The sequence below is a fragment of the Amblyomma mixtum genome, chromosome 9 (genome assembly GCF_055824585.1).
Source record: "Amblyomma mixtum isolate Tamu chromosome 9, ASM5582458v1, whole genome shotgun sequence".
Taxonomy (NCBI): Eukaryota; Metazoa; Arthropoda; class Arachnida; order Ixodida; family Ixodidae; genus Amblyomma; species Amblyomma mixtum.
Genome location: NC_143020.1, coordinates 86751697 through 86760778, shown reverse-complemented (window position 1 = coordinate 86760778; position 9082 = coordinate 86751697). Strand labels below are relative to the sequence as shown.

At 42.4% G+C, this 9082-nt stretch overlaps 1 long non-coding RNA gene across 2 annotated transcripts; it reads left to right on the top strand.

Moving 5' to 3' along the window:
• Positions 1-705: 705 nt before the first annotated feature.
• Positions 706-6832, top strand: LOC149329996 (uncharacterized). Of its 2 annotated transcripts, XR_016285478.1 has the most exons (4): positions 706-806; positions 914-996; positions 3547-3625; positions 6428-6832. It is a non-coding gene; the product is annotated as an uncharacterized LOC149329996 (long non-coding RNA). The 2 variants fall into 2 exon arrangements; XR_016285477.1 differs by having other exon boundaries at positions 712-996.
• The last annotated feature ends 2250 nt before the right edge of the window (positions 6833-9082 follow it).

The window sequence follows — 9082 nt, the reverse complement described above, 5'->3', positions numbered from 1 at the left end:
AGTGTTGACTAGGTCCGAGTACTCATCTGGCCACATTGCCACTCGGGCAACAACGAAAAATAAAAATAAATTAATAATGGGGGAAGTATACAGACAGTTGCGCAAATCAGAGAAAATCGAAGAAAAATTCTCTCGGCTTAACCGCGCGTTTGTTTGGGCTCAAATTTTGCACAGAGGTTGCATTTGGTGGTCAGTTTTGTTTTATACTACATTTAGGTGGGGTACTTGCCTGATTCAGTCAGAATTTTTTGGAAATCCCCATCGTATGTGGCGACGACGATCCAAAACTGAAAGACATCGCAGCAATGGTACCCGTAGCGCCATCTCGCACCCACCGGAGAAACCCAGCTGTGCTAAGTGGAGAGCTCGTTTCTCCGATGGCTGCGAGATGGCGCCACGCGTACCATTGCTGCGAAGTCTTTCGATTTTGGTTCTCCGTCGCCACAGACGATGGGGATTTCCAAATAATTCTGCTCGAATCAGGCAAGTACCCCACCTAAATGTAGTATAAAACAAAACTGACCACTAAATGCAACCTCTGTGCGAAATTTGAGCCCGAACAAACGCGCGGTTAAGCCGAGAGAATTTTTCTTCGATTTTCTCTGATTTGCGCAACTGTCTGTAGGCTAGGTGGCGAAAGCTACCGCCCGGTACAAAGGGTAAAGCCATTATCATCCATCCAACGAACATAATGTGATCAGTTCATTTTGGTTTATATTACAGAGTTTGGTTGAATGTGGGAAGCCCATTTGGTTGCGTTGTTGTGTGGTAGTATGTTGAGTCTCTGGAATCGCGCGAATATAGTGGTAAGGCTTCACAGGTCTCGGTCTTATTTTCACGGCATGAAACATAGCGCGAGCACCAACCGCGCCATGGCGATTTGTTTCAACAGCGCGCGCATTTTTAATCAAAGGTGAGGTGGGCCTCTTCAAAATCGGCGCGCACAATTTTGCGATGACCGATGCAGCGCTGTCAGCCTGACGCATACGGTCCGACGTGAGTGCAAGATCTTTTTCCTCAATTCTGTGCCACAGCTTTGCATAGCGACTACAACATGTTGACTGAGCTGGTCCTCTCAGTGTATTAAAGAATCAAGATTATGTCAGTGGGTTGAGCGCTTTTGTACATGTGAAAATTGTTCTTTTGATTCCACTGCTAATGAACTATTCAGCTTATAGCAATATCGTTTAGCGCAGCTCCGAAAGGTACTATAGTTTCATGTTTGCAAATTCTGCATTTCTGGTGCATTGCTCTTCAGAAGGTCTCAGGAGCAATTAAGCAGTTGTGTGGTCAAGTGGTAACAGGTCTGAATTAACCTACTTCAGTTGTGAATTGTGCAGAGGCGTGTTTCCGTCTTTTGACTGGAGCAGTATGAACTGCAGCCTTTTTTTGTTGTTTGTTTGCACTTTCCAAGATGAAAAATGACGCTTGGTGCAAATTGCCAGATGCATTTCTCTACACTAACCACTGCCTTTGGCATCTAGTGAAAGGGAGTTGTTTGCTGTTTCCCTGCTGTGGATATATTCTTTAAATATAGTTTTACGACTTTCTTAACAGTGTGGACATATTTTCACTCCCTGAATGCAAGCCAATGAGATGTGTTGACACATGATGTAGATCATATATAGGCAGCTGCAAGTCTCGATATCAACTAATGCTTTTTTCTTTGTTTACGTGTTTTTCATTCCTTCTCCTGGACGGGTTTCCTGTTAATCTCTTTTCACTCCCCTACGCCTTCTCCCTAACGGTGAAGTGGATGGGAGAGGGATCCATCAATTAGCACAATGGTAGAACCAGAGTGCTGGCTCATCATCTTGGCGCATTAGAAATGTGTGTGTTTAAGAACTTGATTTTGGAAAAGAAGCATACACCTCTGAGTTCAGCATTACTGAAGATTTCAAAAAAGCTGGTGGATGCACAAAAAATAAAGCAGGCCAGAAGACTAGACTTGCAACAGCAATGCAGTGTACAAAAACCAGCCAATTCTAAACACAGCCCCATACTCTCAACTCATTCTTTTGGAAAACAACACAAGTATGACGACGGCGCAAGGAACTTGCTGCAACATTCAGGACATACATTGCAATTGCAAGTTGAATAAAATATATTTTTAATTCAGCTTCAGCAGTTATGCAAGCACTGATGCCATCATACTTTTTTGCAAAGCACAGATTTTGAACAACAAACGCGATGTAAGGACAGCTGTAATTGAAGAGGTGCCACACAACGATAAGGATGGTCATCAAAGTCTTATGCCGAAGCCTATATCTTGGCAATAGGTGTGATTAGGGGCTGAGTGTCCTGGGGGTTGGTCAAAGCTAGGCATAATTTTGAATAACGTTCAAGCTACCTTCACAATGCAGGAAACTGGCAGAAGAAAAACTACTGCATTGATTACTGTTCAATCGATAATCCGGTTGGTTGCACTGAGGAATATTTCTGAACTAAATTCGTTCCATCTTTCGGAAATGGATCAAAGAGTAAAGAAGCACACACTACACAAATTAGTGATTCATCGATGCTGATCCTATCCAGACTTTATGCTGATTGTTTACTCTTTATCTCACAAATGTGTTATTTTTATTTGTTGTTACTCTTGTGCTTAATCTTATTCTTTGCTCCTGGCCTGTGTCATGAAGGTAAGGTGAATGCAATTCAAATATTAAACAGCCAGTTCACTGAATGTGGTGGGGGCATTGATGAACTGTCTGTCCTTGTAACATATTTTAATGTTACTGTGTATTCACCACTGGCCCAACTATGCCCTCTTCAGAACAATGGCCTCCCCCATATCCCTCCAATTAACCCTGTTCTGAGCCACCTGTAGCCTCTTCATTCCTGCAAGCACCCCACTATAATCTCCTGCTTACCTGACTATTGGTACCCTCTTGTATATCTGCATTCGCCTGTAATCCACTCTGTTGGCTAAGGAACTGTCGGTTAATGTCACTGCATGATAGACTGCAATTAGAGCTCACTCTTCGAATAGTAAAGAGATGTGGCTGCTCATGCTTTGCTATACCATGCTGCGAGTCAATTTAGTGAGTATGCATCCCAAACATGGGTGCAAAGAAATATCAACAGGGAAATATGCATGCAATCATGAGTAAGTGAAATACCACGAGTCTTTTCAAGCTTTTGCCTTAGACCTAAGCCATCCTTTGTGCTCCAAATTTAAATTTTGCCTTTATCTCATTGATTCAAGGCTGGTTTTAAAAATCATATTCTAAATAGGAGATAACTGGGATCGTTTTTAAAGTAAGGTGTTCTTTTTTGTTCGCTTCTTTTGTTTCCCTGCACTACATGTGTTTTCAGTATTAGAGTTTCACTGCTTTCTCTGCCGGTATATATGGCACCCTTCAGTTCGAGCTGAAATTCTTCTCCATCCTACTTTACTGTGTGCGCATTCTTCTTGTGTTTTCCAATACCAACTTGAATTTAGTCTTAGCAAGATGAAGAGTAGACGTCCTTCTAAGCTGGTTCTCTCTACCATCCATTGTTTTACCCCTTCCTCCCTGTTCGTTGCACTGCTTTTCCTCTTTTCAGTCATGCAGAACCCAGTATCCCAATGATCAACATTTGGGAGCAATCCTTAGGGATGTGCCACTGCTCCTGTAGTGTGCAGGTAAGTTGTGAGACCATGGTCCTAAGCATAAACGGGTTGGATTCATCCACGCAATGCTGTAAACCGAGCTTAATATGCATTATGTGCACTTCTTTCTGTTTCTCTATGTCCGCTCTTCACCTCTGTCATCCTTTCCTCCTTCTGGTGTAGTTCAGGTGTCCACCCAGTGTGAGGCAGTTTACCTTATCTTTACACTCGTCATAGCTTTCTTCTCCTCACTACAAAGATGACTACAGTTAATTAAGAATGTCTGCACTGAGCTGAGGAGCCTCCATCACTCTCTTATCCCTGTGCTTTTTTTATCTCTGTGTTCCTAGTGTGATTCCTGCAATCTTGAGATGAAGTCAGAAACACTAGCATTCTGTTGGCAAGTGAAACACGCTAAGTTCTGAGCTTTGCACTTTACATTAGTGTCTAAAAGAAGTTCATTTCTTTGGCATTCAGCTTTGGGCTCTGCTTGCTGCTTTAAATTCCTCGTCCTGTCAACCTATTAATTAGTTTCGTCAGCTTACATTGTTCTCTGTATGACATGTGTGCTGCCTTCGAGACCTTCAGTTGGTGTCTGAAGTGGTTTCTTAAATATTTCCCTGGCCATGGCGAAACGAGGTGGGAAACATAGGCATCTGTGTAAAGCAGTGTGTGGAATGCCGTCAACATACTTGACTTCTGATCAAGGACACAGTGCTATCATCTATATCCATTTGTCAGATAAAGTTTGGAGACGGCCCCCAACAAGCACTACAGTGCTTTATTGGCACTGCGTGGCTCAAAGCAAGTTCTAAGCTCATTAGGCTTCTCTTGCATCCTGCTTGGCTGTGATTCATCTTCCAGCTCTTCGTGCATTAGCCACAGCTTGGCCCTTATACCTTTCGTATGGAGCTTGCTAGTTTTGTTAGAAAATAATAACAATCTTTTATTTTCATTTTAGACAGCTTTCAAAACAATTGCAGATCTAGAGCAAGTGAAATTTTTGTTGTTTGTGAAAAATCTTGAAACATTCAAATGTGTGAAGTGCTAAGTGGCACTTGTCGTACTCTCGAAAGCTTTCGCTGTTTTCATGCCGTAGCGTTGAGAGCCCCATGTTGCAGAAAAGTTGGCGTTGTTTGCCGTGAGGTAGAAATACACAAAAAAATCCTCGGAGCAGCAACCTAGGTGACATGTGGCCCACCTTTACTCCGTTTCATGCATAGCAGGCTATGCTGGGAAAGTAGTGTGTCCGTGAAACCATATTACTCCATCACGTATCTTTTCTTCTTCTCGAAGCCTCGGTCAGTGTTTGAGCAAAAACAAAGAGCGGTATAAAACGAAGTTGTAGCACCGAAAATTGTGGCAAAAGGTGTGAGGCGCTGAGTGTTCCAACCCTCTGGCTATAAATTTCACCGAGTGTGGACTACTTTTTAGCCGCGGATGGAGTAAGAGAGATTCGCCCTATGAGCCACGTATCACAATGCCATATGTCATTTTTACTTTTTAGAGCCTCGATGAGTCGCAGGCCAAAAATGTGGCAAGAGGTAAAAGGAAGTGCAGGTGGTTGTCATTCACGATACTTTCGACATGTTGCACAAAATACGTCCTGGTCACTGTAGTTGTATGGCAAAGAAAATTTTGGCCATGGTCTTATTTTGCGTGAACATTCACACTAGCTTTGGCACCAAGCATTGCCTGCTATGCATGAAACTGAGTATAGGCTACACCACCTTGTGATGTCATCGCATCCTGCCCTCATGATTGTGAGAAAACTGCCCACTGTAGCAGTTAAATTAATGATTGGTTGCAAGAGGTTGCTTGGGAAGAGCAGCCTGGGTCACTCAAGCCCCACCAGTGGCTGCTCCTGCCTTCACATGGCAGTGGCGTGTTGCTTAAACGGTGCACCACTGCTCGAGGAGTGGTATGAGGACTCCCAGAGATCTGTGACTATAAATTAGAGAATGACATCGGCACTAATCCATTAACGCTATTGTATTCTACCTTTAAAGGCTTAGCGTAAGCGTCCCCCACAGTTTTTTTTTTTCTGGACTTTTGCACACTAAACCTCTGTGGTATGCTTTCTGCTATGCCATCTTTTCGAGGTATTTGGCAATGAAATGGGCCTATTGAAAAGCCTCTAGATGCATTTGGGATGGAGCTAGACATGGTTTTTGGTGTTCTTGTATTGGGGCAACATAACCACGTGAACAGTCTCTTCGATAAGATAAAATTTTGCCAGCTGATGTAAACTGCAAAATTCATCACAATAACAAATATTTCATTGCAAGCTGTTGGCTTTGCAAGGGGGCCTCAAGCTAATTCTGAAGTGCCGTGCTCAAATTCCCAAGTCATAATCCTTATCTTGCAGATTAAGTTGCCCTTATTGTTTTCAGTATCATATAAAAGTTAAGGGTATTTGCAATCTTACGGTATCACATAATAAATAAATAAAATCGAGGAGCACTCAGTGAAGGGCTAGTTGGCACGACATGATCTCTTAACATAAAACCTGTGGAAAGTATAGGGCCTAAAAGATGCAGACAGGACGATCACAGACTTTCAGATACTTGTACTGAAAAACCTGCGTTCTTCCTGTCTGAGTGTTTTCCATGTCCCATAACTCTTGTGTTGAATTTTCAAGTTCTAGAACCAAGTTGAACGGAGTTTGATCTGCTCCTTCCTGGCATAAAAGATTCCTTTGATTTTCTTCACTGAGACTAAGCTTTAATCCAAGGATCACATGGCACTTAATGAATACGAATGTGTCTCAGTTCATGAGTCTTGCTGCTACTCTGCACTGTGTGGTTGCTTGAACTGGGCCCCTTTTTTTTGCAGACATGCCCGATTACCACTGCATTGAATTCAGTAGTGGCTGCACTGGGGCAGTGAGTTGTGCTTCCGATGCGGAAGCTAGTGGAGTGGAATCTCACTAATTTGGACTCGCTTTGTTCACTTTTCCTGCTCACTCATCAGATTCCTCCGGCCACCTTTTTCCCTTGCGAAGTTGCGACATAAAGTTCCTTTGATTGATTGATTTATTGTCTTATTGATTGATTGACTGATTGATCAATAGATTCAACAGTACTGCATATTGGGTGAGTTGATTGACATACATCTTGCAAGCTTTTAGCGCGAAAAACACGAACAGAAAGAGTGTCGTCCACTCTTTCTGTCCGTGTTTTTCACGCTAAAATTTTCCAAGAAGATCAATTGATTGACTGACTGACTGACAGAGCTATCGACCGACTGACGAGAGTTTTTAAAACTATACTGTAAATGATCAGTTCGCGTTTGAGGTCCAGCACATGGCATGAACACTCTATGGCCTGTATTCTACATAATGCGAGCGTATTATAGGCAACCTCGAATGCTTTTTTCAGGAACCCTTTAATGAGGCTACTGCATGCGCATATGAGGCTAGTGCTTATTGGCATACACTCATGCCAATGAAATACCTCATAAGTCCCTGCATTCTGGCCTTTTGCTTGATAAACGAACTTTTAGAACTTGTCCCTAGATTAAGTCCTGCCATGCACTGTAAAGGTTCAAGAGAGATTTACCCCTTTTATGGCCAGTGTTGCAAACACACAACATGCCAAATGTACACGACGTACTTATTACCGAAAAGAGCTTGGATGCAGATTTTGATGTCATTGTGCTCCCACTAGCAGTGCTTTCTAGTGAAAACACTTTGAGCAAGTTGTGTGAAAGAACAAAGAGTGCCAATGTACAGCAGCCGGCCAGTTTTCAGTGACTCCTTCTGCCTCACTGTGTGAGAACTGTTGCGGGAAAAACAGCCAAGTGTTTGTTGCAGGAAAAATCGGCACAGTATTGGGTCCTTTATTGTTTCCCGTCTTGGAACGCTTCTTTTTTACTAATTAGCATATTACTAGTTGATAACAAATTTGCGGCACTGGTAATGTGTGCCACTTTTTGTGAATATGAGAAAATGTGTCAAAACATGATCCACTTGCGAACATCAAGTTACTCGCATGTGCTATGTAGCACGAGCTTATATATGAGTGCGGTGCACAGTAGGATGTGTCTTGTATATAAGCATGTCTTAGATGTACGTTTGATCCTGCAAAACCGTTGAACCCTGCGTCGTCTTGAACGCACAAGGAGGGCTTGAGTTACCATAGCAAGGAACTGAAAGCAACATCCAGACGTTTTTATCTATTAATAGTGAACATCATTCACTCTAACGAAAATTATGATAGAATTAATAGCCTATGTGCTTTTTGACAACTAATACGCAATCAGACTAATGAAAGATGCCTTAAAAAGAAAACTGAATAAGCTGTTATATTCCTCGATGCCAAGAAGTAGCGTTTGCAGGGCTACCACCATGTTGCACTGTCCAATTGCAGCAAGTTTACTCTGAAGTCCCTTTTGAATGTTGCGACTCCATATAGACAAGCAGAGCATATGCAGGCATATGCATGAGCAGGTTTGCCTGTGACATTAATTGAGGACCATAATAATTGCAGGTATCTAAGACTTTTGCGCTGTTGTTTTTTGATACTGTACATGTCGCTTCCCCATAGACTGATACAAACTCGTGTCAGAGTTGGGTAACGATATAGCAATTACAAAAATGTATCTGACGAATACGTACCTTTATAATAATTTTCGCTAGGGTTAGTTACCTTCAATGGACAACAATGGAAAAAAGTATCCAAAAATTTGCTGTAGGCGGCACATTCATTGTGGCGAAATGGCAACTACACTTCAACAGCTACATTTAACAGGCAACATTTCATTCACCCTTTCAGAACTACTATTGAATTTAAACTTCATAGGGCACACTCGAAACATTTCGGGATTCTTGCCTCACTGCATTTATAGCATGCTAGATCTGATGTGTGGCCTCCAGTTCTGCGTTATACGACTGTCGTGTCCCGCCTAAGTCTGTTCGAAATCATTTCCCTACGCCCTGCATTGTTATCATCAGAACTTCTCCCTCTTGTCTTATTTCTAACCGCAGGTCTCCTATGGAAATAAAAAGCCTATTATGAGCTGCCGTCTCAATCGATCGGTTCATTACCTCTGCCAGGAAACGAGACACACAATGAAGCAGGTTCCGTGCCCTTAATTTTTTTTCTTTTGGAAAGGGCACGTTGAACACACATACATGCTCAAGGATGTTCTATATTAATAAAGAAGAAGGGTGCTTAAACCTGTATGGGTGCTGTACAACTCTTCACAGAACTTTGAAATCGTCCACCCAGCGTGCGTGTAGCTTGGTGTGAGTTATTTGAGATTTCCAATAAAAAAATACTTGCAACTTCATGTGCAACCTAATGGTTGTGATTGCTGTATCCAAAACTTCAAAATTATCCAAACTGCAAATTGCCACCTTGGTGAAAAAAATTACTGGTGATTTTGCAGTGCTGTTCATGAAACATTGTGCGAAAGCAGGTTTTGATCTGAACACGTACGTGGACAAACAGAGGACAGATGAGCTCAGGATGCTGCCTGCAAGGGTGC